The following is a 14,777-nucleotide window of genomic DNA, read 5'->3' on the forward strand; positions in this document are numbered from 1 at the left end:
TTGCACATGTGCAGGTTCTGAGAGCAGCAGAGACCTGTCAGTACCTCTGCCTTTATCAGCTGGTCTCTGTGGTCCAGCATGCACCCCCCACCATCCCCCCCCCCCCACAACCCCCGCTACCACGTTGGCCCACGGCCGATGATGAACACCCATTTGCCAATGGGACGAGGAGGTAAGATCGTGGTCCCAGTGTCCAGGTAACGTTCCCCTTCCCCAATGTAATACAGCGTCTGCAACTCAGCCTTCAGTTCAATAACTCAGAGTCAAGGTTCCTGTATTTATTGCAGAGGTGACTGCCCTGGATCACACTGGTATCCAGAAGTTCCCACATCCTGCAATCACAGCACCTGCCTTGCCATCTCCAATATTGTTAATTAAATAATAATTGTAAATTAATTTATCATTTATAAAGCCTGCACCTCCCAATATGTTTTGGTACTGTCAGTAAACTTAACAATACTGATAAAACAATTGTGATGTTAGTGTACCTTTAAGAGATTTTTGTTTAAATCATGATCTCTACAGCTCTCATAGTCAGTGTCTCTCAGCTCACAGTTTTAGCTGATGTCATTATGTTGCTGACTTCGATGAGTCCTTTTATTGCTATTTAAGTGGTTTAAATGGGGTTGTTTGTGTTTACTCTGGGATTAGTTTTATGATCCTGCATCATTAGGAGAATGGTCATGTGTTTTTGGATGGTTTTTTTCAGTTTCAGTTTGGAGCTACAGGTTTGAGTTTTTAGTATTAGAAGGGACAGCAAGCTAAAGAGAAGCTTTTTTTCCTCTCCCCCTGCTGTTTTGAAAATTCTTTGGTTAGCTGAAACCAAGATCGTGTTTTCCTGAAAACCTGCTGCTGTTGAGGACTGGACCAGAGTCTCTCTGGCGTTTTAGGAAGGTGTCTTGTCTTCAAATGTTCTGAGTCTCAAGAACATTTGACTGCGGAATTCAACTAATGGCTTCAATCCCAGTATCATGTGAGCCTTAGTCTATGTTGCATTGAACCTGTTTAAAGGGTTGTTTATGGAGGTTGGTTTGATTGGGACAGCTTCTTTATATTCATTAAAGGTTATACATTATTGTGGTTGTTTTGTTTTTGTTAGTAATTGTTAGAAGTTATTGCTAATTTTCTTTCTATATATGCTAACTATATTCTTAAATAAACTTTGTTTGATAAAAGCTCCCTAGTGGGTCACTTGAATCATACCTGAAGTGAAACATCTCATGCTTATTCTAGCCAAATTCAAAATGCAAAACTTATGATTCAGGCGGGCTTCATAAAACACTTTGGAGTCTCTAGCCTGAACCATAACACAGTACAGGACGTACAATACTGATAAAACTTACAAAAGTTTAAAGTTTATTTATTAGTGGTTAGCACTGCTGCCTCACAGCACCAGGGACCCGGGTTCGATTCCCAGCTTAGGTCACTGTCTGTGTGGAGTTTGCACATTCTCCCCGTGTCTGTGTGGGTTTCCTCCGGCTGCTCTGATTTGCTCCCACAGTCCAAAGACGTGCAGGTTAGGTGAATGGGCCATGCTAAATTCTCCGTTAGTGTACCCGAACAGGTGCCGGAGTGTGGTGACTAGGGGATTTTCACAGTAACTTCATTGCAGTGTTAATGTAAGCCTACTTGTGACACCAATAAATAAACTTAAAACTTTAAGATGCTGCCAGGCCCGCTGAGTATTTCTGGCATTTGCTGTATTGGAATTGCTGATCTAGTAATATTTTTTTTAATATACTTTTCCAATTCAATCAAAGCAAATCCAATTCAGAGTCTCAACAAGTTGAGACATTTCAGATCCAGGCTGACAAGACAGGACGGGAGACCAAAACCACCCTGTCCTGGGCCTGATCTACATGAGTCAAGCTGATTGGAGAAGGGGGAGGATCCTCCTCCAAGACTTGAGCTCATTTGCATCTTAGCCAAAAGGCCGAGATGCCGCTTTTAAAAATTGCTTCATATGAAACATATGAAGCCTCAGCGTAACCCAATGACCTCAACCAAGTGCAGGCGATCCATACTACACTTGATCTTAGCCAAAAGGCCAAGAAGCGATGCATTCCATGACACCACCACCTCCCCATGCTGTGCGACTGAATCCCCTAACTACTCCATTGCCTCCCTTCACTACACTACTGCCTCCCCTCAAGGATATGAGAGCAAGCTACAGTTGTTTATTTTTTCTGATCGCTTCTCGGCCTTTTGGCTAAGATCAAGTGTAGTATGGTCGGCAGCCCATGGTCGGCCGCACTTGGTCGAGGTCATTAGGTTACGCTGAGGCTTCATATGTTTCATATGAAGCAATTTTTAAAAGCGGCATCTCGGCCTTTTGGCTAAGATGCAAATGAGCTCAAGTCTTGGAGGAGGAACCTCCCCCTTCTCCAATCAACTTGGCTCATGTAGATCAGGCCCAGGACAGGGTGGTTTGGTCGCTCGCCCTGTCTTGTCAGCCTGGATCTGAAATGTCTCAACTTGTTGAGACTCTGAATTGGATTTGATTGAATTGGAAAAGTAAAAAAAAAAGTTGTTTATCTTTTGGATGTGACATTAAAACTAAAATCCTACCTGCCTGCTCAGATGTCAAAGTTCCCTTGATGCTATTTTGAAGAAGAACAGGAATTTCTCTGATGGCCTGGCCAATACCTGTCCCTCAATTGACATCATAAAGAATAGGGTATTTGGTCATTAGCTGTTTGTGGAAATTTGCTGTGCGCAGATTGGTTGCTGTGTTTTCTGATTTACAGCAGTGACTACACCACAAAAAGTATTTCATTGTTTGTAGAGTACTTTGAAGTGTCCAGTGATCATGAATAGCATTATAGAAATAGACTTTGTGCTTACTTCCTCCTGTAGCGTCAGGAGAAACAAAGTGCTAACCACTGTGCCACCGTGCCACCCTGCGGAGAGAGTTAAAGTTTCAGGTCATGACATTTCATCAAAAATGCTTTTGGGAAGATGGAATATCCCATACAGAGAAACGATCAACAAACCAATGGAAAGTTAAACTACGTTGCCAAAACAGCTGAAAACAAGTCAGAGTAAATCATGATCAAGCCAGATAGTGATCCAGGCCTTCAGCGCTCAGATGCCTCACTGATCAGAACAGGATACAATATTGAGGTGCGGATAAGAGCTACGAATCTGATCCTCGGTCTTATAAATCTCTGATATGAGGAAGGCCTATTGATGACTTGGTTCACCAGCTCCGAAAGGAAATACCAGTGGGTTCCCTGAAAGACTTATACAAAGTTGTATATATGGAAAATTAAACTGGAAGCGGAGGACAAAAGGCTCACAGGTTTAAGTGAGTAAAGGGGAAATTTGAGACTGATATCAGGAAGTCCTTCTGCACATAAAAAGCTGAATAACACATGGAACAAATTTCCCATGAGAATAATGTATGCAAAGACACTGGAATAATTTAAGAATCAACAGGCTCCCACAATGAGAATATTTGAGGGTCTTTCGGGATCAATGAGTTGAATGGTCTCATTCATTCATGGGGCAGAAACAAACATTGAGAGAAACAAGAATGGCACATCCTCCCAGTTTGGGAGTGCAGTCCATTGCTTTTCTCAAATGAGTTTATTTATTTCCTTTTGATCTGTTTCCACTTCATCATAGGCAGAGTATAATCAGGTTGATTTTATTTGTTTTTTTTGATGAATAGGTTGCTTTCCAGTGGGTTTCTCTTTCTCTCCCTCTCCGTCCCTGAAGCAGCGTTTCTTGGGAGACTCACTGCCTCCTTCTAAAAATGGCCATTCACCTGACTCTGCAGAGGGAGAATAGCTTTACCAGCTGTGGATCGACACAACCACAAACCCTTGTTTTTAACCAATACACTTTCTGCAGTGTCAAGCAGTGGCCAAAGCAACAGTTCTGGCTGATTCCTATAAGATTATGCGAGGTATGGACAGAGTGGATAGTCAGAAGCTTTTTTCAAGGGTGGAAGAGTCAATTACTAGGGAGCACAGGTTTAAGGTGCGAGGGGCAAGGTATAAAGGAGATGTATGAGGCAGATTTTTTACATGGAGAGTAGTGGGTGCCTGGAACTCGTTGCCGGGGGAGGTAGTGGAAGCGGATACGGGAGTGACTTTTAAGGGGTGTTTTGACAAATACATGACTAGGATGGGAATAGAGGGATATGGTCCCCGGAAGGGTAGGGGGTTTTAGTTAAGTCGGGCAGCATGGTCGGTGCAGGCTTGGTGGGCTGAAGGGCCTGTTCCTGTGCTGTAATTTTCTTTGTTCTTTGTTCTTTGTTCCTCTGCCCGCTAATCTAGGGACACTGAGGCTACTTGTGACATTGTCCATTCGGATATGGGGAGGCAATGGCTTAGTGGTATTATCATTAGACTATTAACCTAGAAACTCAACTAATGTTCTGAGGACCCGGGATCAAATCCTGCCACGGCAGATGGTGGAATTTGAATTCAATTTTTTAAAAATCTGGAATTAAGAATCTACTGATGACCATTGTCAGGAAAACCCATCTGGTTCACTAATGTCCTTCAGGGAAGGAAGTCTGCTGTCCTCATCTGGACTGGCCTATGTGTGACTCCAGAGCCACAGCAATGTGGTTGACTCTCAACTGCCTTCGGAATAAGGGCAACTAGGGTTGGGCAATAAATGCTGGCCAGCCAACGTTTTTGAATGAAAACAAACACAGATTCTTGATCAGCTTATTCTACCCTTTCTCCTCAGGATTCCATAACAAATATTGTTGCTCCCAAGCAAGATTTTTAATCTAAACTCTGTAAAATTTCATGCATTTCTTAGATATAGAAATTGTGCAGGTGACGGGTCTGTCCACCTAGGCCATGGTAAATAGCTGGAGGTCACAGGTTTCCTCTCACGGACACTTCTGCTGTTTGCAAACAGTCTACAATGACTCGCTGGGATGCGGAGGGTTAAAATGGAATCCCTTACCAATAATATACACTAACTTTACAGGCCTAAGTATATATTCTGGATTTTGCTGCCAAATCTATCATCTTTTCATACTACACTCTGCCAAATTAATTGCTCCAATGGTTATCTTATGAGGTAGTCAGTTGAGCAGTTACTTCCAGCAACATATTAATAGCAACACAATGATAAAACATTCACATGCATGAGTAGAAAACCGTGCAATTATAACTTCAGCTAAAAGCAACCACTAATTATAACTCGTGGGATTGCAGAAATTAATTTGTTCTGGCTCTGTTCTTCAGCTATCCAACAGGGGGCAGCATAGAACCATCATGGAAACTGCAGCAAGTTGTGTTCATATAAATCCCATACAAAAACAACATAAACCATTTTAATAGAAGATAGACCTACTGTCCGAAAATATGAATAATGTTTGCTGTAAAATATGCATAATATAAAGTAAAATTGTCACAGATATAATTGCACTGTAGGACGAGAAGGAAATGGCAACCATTTATCAGCAAAGAGACGTCTGAGAGAGTGGAATTACGCAGCGGGCTATCTCAGGGCTCACTGGTATTTACAATTTAAAGAAATAACCAGGATTCAGAAATGCAAAGCGATCAAGTTTACAGGTAATATCAAACTGGAAAGGGGCAGTTGAATCGTAGGAGGCAGCTGAGAAATGGCAGCATGAGTTGGACAAAATCTGTGAGTGGGTGGGAAAGTAACAGGTGAAATCGCCTGCGAATTGTGAAGTGGAAGGAAAAATAAGCAAACATGTACTCCGAGAGTGATAAATAGGTGTCCTATTAGACTCGGTGCATAATATCATAGAGTCCCTAAAATGGCAGCTGTATAGGCCATTCGGCCCATTGCACCTGCAACAAAGCATCTTATCCAGGCTCTGTTCCTGGAACCCAACATATTTGCCTCGCTAATCCCCCTAACCTACACATCTTTTGACATTAAGGAGGGGCAATTTAGCATGGCCAATCTACCTAACCCACACACCTTTGGAGTGGGGGAGCAAACCGGACCACCCGGAGGAATCCCATGCACACATGGGGAGAACAGGCAAACTCTACGCAGTCACCCAAGGCCGGAATTGAACCAGATGCCTGGCACTGTGAGACAGCAGTGCTAACCACTGTGCCACCGTGCTACCCATGTCCAACCAATGCAGGGCATCCCATAATCGAGTGCATTCAGCAGGTCAGACTGCTCCTGTAGAGAGAGGAGCAGTTAACAAATGGGATGATGACTGTTTACCATTCATCAGAGCATCAGCTGTAATCGTAACACTATTTCCTCATGTTTGCCCACGATTCCCACTTCCTTAGGCTCGAGGGGCCCATCAGACAAAAGGCTTACTCCTGCTCATAATTTGTATGTTTGCAGCTTAATTATTTTTGCACTTGTTTTTCTGGAATATCTTAATGCTTCTGACCATTACTTGACTGAAATTGCATTCACATTATTCCACTCATGATTTCTCCCCGGATTTGTTTCTGTTATATCTTTATTCATTTCCCCTTTTTCCTCATTGTATTCCTGCCCATCCATCCTTCTCTTTCAGTTTTGAAGATGGACCTACTGATAGGAAACCATGTTGTTTTTCGCTGGGAAGCCCAATGTGATTTAATTCCAATCAGGCACTTACCTGGTCAGTGCTGGGCCTGCCATCCAACTAAGCCCACAGTAGGGTCAAAATCCTCCCGAGAACTGTCAGCAGCTGTCCAGCACCTGTACCCCCACCAGGAGAGGTGGCCGCTGCAGGTACTACTACAGTGGGGCCTGGAGGATGGATTGCCGATGGATCCCTAGGTTAAGATGAATTTGGGGAGGAGTATGGGTGTTGAGTGGAGTGCAATGGTGGTGAAGAGGGGTCGAGGGGTTAGAAGCAAGAGCAGAGGCTGCCTTAATGTGTCCCTCCCCCTACTTCCCAATGCTGGGCCCATCAGTCACAAAGTGTGTCCATGACTGCAAGACCCTTCGCATCGCATTCCTCACCCTCAACTTCATCAGAGAGAGGTGGGAAGGAACTGGGATTTCCATCCCAAACCTTCCCACCAGATCACATGGTCCCCTCCTGCCTCCCCAAGTCACTAAATTCTGCCCACTGCACTGCATGTTGCCTGTTGCACACATTTAAAGATATAACAGAACACAGTTGAAGATATTTGATGTTACATTTAGCTGGGGCCTTGCAACAGGTGAAGGCCTCAACCAAGTGCCTCAAAAGTATAATTTTTTATTATTATTATTTTTAATTTTAATTTCTTCCATTGTTTTATTTGTCTACTTCTAAATCTCGCTTGCATCCTGTTTCTCCCCCACTCCCCACCCCACTAGGGCCTCAGGTTGTCCGTTGACATTCTGCACCTTTGTTCCGCCATTTACACATTCTAATCGCTTAATGGATGCTATTAGCACCATTCTCAGCCTTTATCACCAATATTTACATTCCATTTTTATCAATGACATCTTGGTCAATTACAAACACACCACCACCTCCCTTCCCTCACCGTTACAGTATAAATCTCATCCTATTTTCTTTGACTTCAGCTCTGACGAAGGGTCATCCAGACTCAAAGCATTGGCTCTATTCGCTCTCCACAGATGCTGTCGGACCTGCTGCCATTTTCCAGCATTTTCTGTTTTTGCCTCATCCGCCCAATGCATTAAGTCATCATCACATTTGCATCAGGCAGAGTCCAACTATAACTTCAATAAAATTGGCCTCTGCACCAGTTCATTTATCATGGTTCTGATCCTTCATCTGCTAAAGGCCCTACCCTACACTTTGGGAAGAAAACTGTCTAGACACAGTTGAAATAAATTGCAACCAAATGCAATTCCTGAAATCTGAGTACATTTGTAGCTGATGTTTTTCACCCTGGTGTTTCCTCTTAGTGACAGTCCATAATTTATGTGCTTTGGAAACAAACATAGAATTCCTTCTCAGTTCTCCCCCTGTGATAGGAGTCAATCAGGACGTTAGCTGCTGCATCTTAGTGCGAGTTTCCTTTGTTTTGTGACGGATCTCTGAGCCCTTGGGCGGAACCTTATCCTAACAAACTCGCACGCAGTGGGAAGGACGCTAACTGCTTGGGAATGGGTCTGGTTCAGTCGTGGACTTTGTTGTGACTCCTTAACTCAGCCACAGTGTTGTTATCCCTCTTCAGGGTTCCCCAATCAATTACAGAAGATGGGTGGGATCATAGGCCAATTCTGCTAAAGGAAGAATTTTTAGTTAAAGGGCATCTCCTCTTGGGCTCAGAATGGCTGAATTGGATATTGATTCCTGAGGCTTCAGATACCACAAGCATCACAGGAATCCAGGGTAGACCTAGAAAGGATGCTCCCTGCCTTCCAGCCCCCCCTCACCCCACTCCATATCTTCCAGGTCTCTCACTCTTACCTGGAAGTTCTGCTGCAGGATCTGATGGACTGAAATTAGATGATGTTTCCCAGGCACAGGAGCCAAGTGCAAATCTTTCAAAGTAAGCGGACGTGGTAAGTGACCGAGGAAGTGCACAACAAGAGTGAGATCCCTCAAAACCTGGAGATGGACTCTGTCTCAAGACGTTTGGGGAGGGGGGGGGGGGGGGGGGGGGGGCGGGCGGGGGGAGGAGAGGCAAGACGCATGGTGGCACAGTGGTTAGCACTGCTGCCTCACAGCACTAAGGACCCAGGTTCGATTCTCGGCTTGGGTCACTGTCTCTGTGCAGAGTCTGCGCGTTCTCCCCACGTCTGCGTATGTTTCCTCCGGTGCTCCAAATTCCTCCCACAGTCCGAAAGACGTCCTGGTTAGTTGCATTGGCCATGCTAAATTCTCCCTCAGTGTACCCGAACAGGCACCAGAGTGCGGCGAACAGGGGATTTTCACAGTAATTTCATTGCAGTGTTAATGTAAGCCTACTTGTGACACTAATAAATAAACTTTAAAACTTCCCTTCCTCTTGCACAACACTTGCATATCTTGCAGCTCCCATTTTCCCCTGTTCCTTCCCGGAATCTCCTCACGTCCCCAACTGATCAGTCAATACTCACATATGCACTCATCTTCATGCCATCTTGCCCCTATGTCTCACAGTGTCTCTGAACCTCTTCAGATGTTGTCCTTCCCTCCTCTCCACACAATACATTTCTCACACTTACAACTCTTTGGGCGGCACGGTAGCACAGTGGTTAGCACTGCTGCTTCACAGCTCCAGGGTCCCGGGTTCGATTCCCGGCTCGGGTCACTGTCTGTGTGGAGTTTGCACATTCTCCTCGTGTCTGCGTGGGTTTCCTCCGGGTGCTCCGGTTTCCTCCCACAGTCCAAAGATGTGCGGGTTAGGTTGATTGGCCAGGTTAAAAATTGCCCCTTGGAGTCCTGGGATGCGTAGGTTGGAGGGATTGGCGGGTAAATATGTGGGGGACGGCTTGGGTGGGATTGTGGTCGGTGCAGGCTCGATGGGCCGAATGGCCTCTTTCTGCACTGTGGGGTTTCTATGATTTCTAACTCTTTGCTTTCTCTCGTTGCAGGAGAAGAGAATGCAGAATTCCAGGCAGAGGCAGAGAACTGTAGGGGTGGGGATAGTGTGGAGTGCCTTCAATAATAGCCACCTGTCAGACATGGACAACGTTAGGACAGGTAGGTGCTTGGTGGGCAGCACAGACACAATGGGCCGAAAGGCCTCTTTCCCTGCTGTAAAGCTCTGAGGGCAGAATTTTACAAAATAAAATTCTAAGTGCCGAACGAGTGAGAAAATGGGAGAGTTTCAGACTCGTTTGCTGCGCTGTAGGGATGCCATTGCGCAGGTGCCCCGATCTAGCAGTGTACTGGCGATTGTGCTCCCCCATCTCCACCCCCCCCGTCGCCCCTCCCCACTCCCCAGAAAACCAGGCGCAAACCTTGATGCGCGATAAATCACACGGGAGGCAGGATGTACCCGGGAAATAAAGGCTTTTATTGCCAACAATAACGGAGCTACTATATACAATATACAATCCCAGACTAAAGGGTCACCAGGCAGAGCAGTGACCTTTATACCTCTCCCGGAAGGCGGAGCCAACTGGGGTGTACCATAGGACTATATTAACAGGTAGAACAGCCCAACCCTAACCCCAACAGTAACATATCTACAGACTCATAGTGCTGGTCAAACCATGGCTCAGCACTCCTGGTGGTAACCAACAATGGTTCACCACAAACCTCATTTTTCATCTCCCACTCTGCGTCGAAAATCAGGCAGGACGAGGTTGTAAAATCATGTCCCATTACTCTCTATGACTGTATAAACATGTGCCCAGCTGGTCCACTGGGAAAGGCCTTTGGGTCCACAAGACTGCAGGTGTCAGCAATGACCTGCCATGAAAGCCTGAGCCCCCCGAAGATCTGCTATTCACACCCGCTGAGAGAGCGGATCCCCTACCTGTCGGCACTGTGTGAAGGGTCTTACCTCCTTCCAGCTGTGTCCTTCCACTCTTGTCCTGTGGAGTGGCGCATGGTAGAGGACAAGGAAGCTGATTCTGCAGCTGCTGTTATTCCGGCTCCTCCTGATGCTGTTGGTGTTGCTGCTCTTGTTCCTCATCAGAGGTGCGAGGTTGAACAGCATAAGCCTTTCCCAAGCTGCGGTGAAGGCTGGCAACAGGCAATTCATAGAATCATAGAATCCCTACAGTACAGAAGGAGGCCATTCGGCCCATTGAGTCTGTACCAACCACAATCCCACCCTGGCCCTATTCCCATAACCCTCATTTACGCTGCTAATCCCCCAAACGCTAGGGTCAATTTAGGAGGCCAATTAACCTAACCCGCACATCTTTGGACTGAAGGAGGAAACCAGAGGCACCCGGAGGAAACCCACGCAGACACGGGGAGAATGTGCAAACCCCACACAGACAGTGACCCAAGCCGGGTATCGAACCCGGGTCCCTGACGCTGTGAGGCAGCGGTGCTAACCATTGTGCCACCGTGCCGCCCATTGCTGATCAATGTGGGTGAAGTTCAAGACAGGTGAACTAAGTTCCAAGAAGTTGGAAATCACCTGTCCAGCATGAAAAGCACACTCTCAGCAACACTGTGAACTGTAAACTCTCACCTGGACAGGGCTACAGCTCTTCAGTTTCATTGTTTGACTGTTTCTCAGCTTCTCAGTTTCACTGATCAATGATTCCTCTCTGTGATCTCAGTTGGTCGACCTTGGCAAACTGTAAGCAACCCAGGAAATCCGTGCCCTGCCATTGTTAAAGCCAGAATGCTGAGCTTAAATCTTTAGTTAATTGGGGATTTAAATACCAAACTGACAGCTCCTGGGAGTTTTCCCGTTGGCTTAAACAATGAAGCATCTGGAATCATGTTGAATTCCCATGCACTTTTCAGGTTTTTAAATGCCCTGACCCTCCTTAGCAGTTAAAATTCTGCCTCTTCAGTGACAAGGTGGCTGTACAATTATTTGTGCCATGGTGTGGAGATGTCGGCATTGGACTGGGGTGGGCATGCTAAGAAGTCTCACAACACCAGGTTAAAGTCCATCAGGTTTATTTGGAATCATGAGCTTTCGGAGCACTGCTCCTTCATCAGGTGAGTGGAGAGGTAGGTTTCACAAGCACAGCATATATAGACAGAATTGCAAGATAATGGTTGGAATGCGAGTCTTTTCAGGTAATCAAGTCTTTACAGGTACAGACAGTGCAAGTGCAGAGAGGGATAATCACAGGTTAAAGAGGTGTGAATTGTTTGAAGCCAGGACAGTTAGTAGGATTTTGTAAGGCAGGCCAGATGATGGGGGTTACACATGCAGTGTGACATGAATCCAAGATCCCGGGGGAGGCCGTCCTCAGGCGTGTGGAACTTGGCTATCAGTTTTTGCTCGGCGATTCTGCATTTCTGCAATTATTTGTGCAGCATCTGTTACTGCAGTGGCTGCTTTTTCCTGCCTACTGGTTGGCTAATCTATAATAATCTAAGTGTGAAGGATAGATGAGTCTGGAGATTATTGAAGAACTACATCATGAATATCTACTGTTTAATAAGTGTGGACTAGTATGCAGCCCCTGTAAGACACAAATCCAGGGGTCTATTACCCTAATTCTCCCATCTGCTGGCGCACCTCCCCCTGCCTCTAGTCACTGGTGCTCAGTGCTTTACCAGGTACTACTTCCTCACCCTCCTATCTGAGTTCCACAAAATGGATGATCTGGGCTGGTGCACAGGAATGGGTGCTGAGCTGTCCCATTCCCTGCTATCAATGTCCTCATCCTGGGAGATCCCTATCAAAGAAGAAAATGAACCAGTGTTAGCATTGGATTTGGTGCCAATGGCTTGGTACACTGTGGTAAACCACTGTTAGCTTATTGCCTGTGTGTGTGTGACATGCCTGGACATGCCCCTGCCGGCCCTGCCTGGGACTCCTCCCCCCCTGGTCCAGGTATAAAGCTGACTGCTCCCCACCCCCTGCCTCAGTCTCTGGACCAGTTCATCGGCATGGGTGTGCTCCAAGTCTTTTGCTAATAAAAGCCTATTTGTTCTTGCATACAAACTAGTCTTTGCTTGATTGATAGTGCATCACACACTATATACTATCTTACAGCAGAAGGATAGGCCTGACTATTAGCTTCACAGCAATAAAGCTGCTCCAGCATCAGAACTTCTTATCACTCATAACCCTAAACTATCAAAATACCAGATGCAATTATCACATGAAGGAGGCGGAAAGAGTCATAGATAGAAGCTTTAGAGACGTGGTCACACCAAAGGTGCAGGCAGATAGATGGGTGACCGCCAGAAGGGGCAGGCAGTCAGTGCAGGAATCCCCTGTGGCCATCCCCCTCTCTAATAAGTATACCGTTTTGGATACTGTTGGGGAAAATGGGCTATCAGGGGATACCAGCAGCAGCAGCCAAAGCAGTGGCACCGCAGCTGGCTCTGTTGTTAAGCAGGGAGGGACAAAGAGGACTGGAGCAATAGTTATAGGGGACTCTATAGTTAGGGGTGCAGATAGGCGTTTCGGTGGACATGAAAGAGACTCCAGGATGGTATGATGCCTCCCTGGTGCCAGGGTCCAGGATGTCTCTGAACGGACGGAAAGCATTCTGAAAGGAGAGGGTGAACAGCCAGAGGTCATGGTACATATTGGTACTAACGACATAGGTAGGAAGAGTGATGAGGTCCTGCAGCAGCAGTTTAGGGAGTTAGGTAGAAAGTTAAAAAGCAGGACCTCTAGGCTTGTAATCTCAGGATTACTCCCTGTGCCACGCGTTAGTGAGGCTAGGAATAGGAAGATAGTGCAGTTCAACACATGGCTAAACAGCTGGTGTAGGAGGGAGGGTTTCAGATATCTGGACCATTGGGGTCTCTTCTGGGGCAGATGGGACCTGTACAAGGACGGGTTGCATCTAAACTGGAAGGGCACAAATATTCTGGCCGGGAGGTTTGCTAGTGTCACACGGGAGGATTTAAACTAGTTTGGCAGGGGGATGGGAACCAAAGCAAAGGTGAATTAGCTCTCAAGGGGAACCAGAGAGTAGGGCCAGTAAGATTCAGAGAAGCAGCAGGCAGGGTGGGGTTGCTAATCAAAGAGGGTCTGGTGGACTGAAGTGCATTTGTTTCAATGCGAGAAGTGTAACAGGTAAGGCAGATGAACTTAGAGCTTGGATTAGTACTAGGAACTATGATGTTGTTGCTATTACAGAGACTTGGTTAAGGGAAGGACAGGATTGGCAGCTTAACGTTCCAGGATACAGATGTTTCAGGCGGGATAGAGGGGGATGTAAAAGGGGTGGGGGAGTTGCACTACTGGTTAAGGAGAATATCACAGCTGTACTGTGGGAGGACACCTCGGAGGGCTCATACAGCGAGGCAATATGGGTAGAGCTCAGGAATAGGAAAGGTGTCGTCACACTGTTGGGGGTTTACTATAGGCCACCCAACTCCAGAGGGAGATTGAGGAACAGATATGAAGGCAGATTTTGGTAAGGTGTAAAAGTAACAGGGTTGTTGTGGTGGGAGGTTTTAACTTCCCCTATATTGACTGGGACTCACTTAGTGCTAGGGGCGTGAAAGGGGCAGAGTTTGTAAGGAGCATCCAGGAGGGCTTCCTGAAACAGTATGTAGATAGTCCAGTTAGGGAAGGGGCCATACTGGACCTGGTATTGGGGGATGAGACCGGCCAGGTGGTCGGTGTTTCAATAGGGGAGCAGTTCGGGACCAGTGACCACAGTTCAGTAAGCTTTGAGGTACTGATGGATAAAGATAAGTGTAGTCCTCAAGTTAAGGTGCTAAATTGGGGGAAGGCTAATTTCAACAATGTTAGGCAGGAACTGAAGAATATAGATTGAGGGCGGATGTTTGAGGGCAAATCAACATCTGACATGTGGGAGGCTTTCAAGTGTAAGTTGATAGGGATTCCGGACCGGCACATTACTGTAAGGATGAAGGATAAGTATGGCAAATTTTGGGAACCTTGGATAACGAGAGATATTGTGAGCCTAGTCAAAGAGAAAAAGGAAGCATTTGTCAAAGCTAGGAAGCTGGGAACACATGAAGCAAGTGTGAAATACAAGGAAAGTAGAAAGAAACTTAAGCAAGGAGTAAGAAGGGCTAAAAGGGGTCATGAAAAAGCATTGGCCAGCAGGATTAAGGAAAATCCCAAGGCTTTTTATACATATATAAAGAGCAAGAGGGTAGCCAGGGAGAGGGTTGGCCCACTCAAGGACAAGGGAGAGAATCTATGCATGGAGCCAGAGGAAATGGGTGAGGTATTAAATGAGTACTTTGCATCAGAATTCACCAAAAAGAAGGACTTGGTGGACGATGAGTCTGGGAAAGGATGTGTAGATAGTTTGAATCATGTTGAAGATCAAAAAGGAGGAGG

The 14,777-nt window shown here is 46.0% G+C and overlaps 2 pseudogenes; one reads left to right on the plus strand and one right to left on the minus strand.

Annotated features, from left to right (window-relative positions):
* Positions 1 to 1,879: 1,879 nt before the first annotated feature.
* Positions 1,880 to 2,059, minus strand: LOC144479342 (U2 spliceosomal RNA; annotated as a pseudogene).
* Positions 2,060 to 2,189: 130 nt separating this feature from the next.
* On the plus strand, positions 2,190 to 2,363 carry LOC144479349 (U2 spliceosomal RNA; annotated as a pseudogene).
* The last annotated feature ends 12,414 nt before the right edge of the window (positions 2,364 to 14,777 follow it).

This window comes from Mustelus asterias, chromosome 25, assembly GCF_964213995.1.
Source record: "Mustelus asterias chromosome 25, sMusAst1.hap1.1, whole genome shotgun sequence".
NCBI classification, from domain to species: Eukaryota; Metazoa; Chordata; class Chondrichthyes; order Carcharhiniformes; family Triakidae; genus Mustelus; species Mustelus asterias.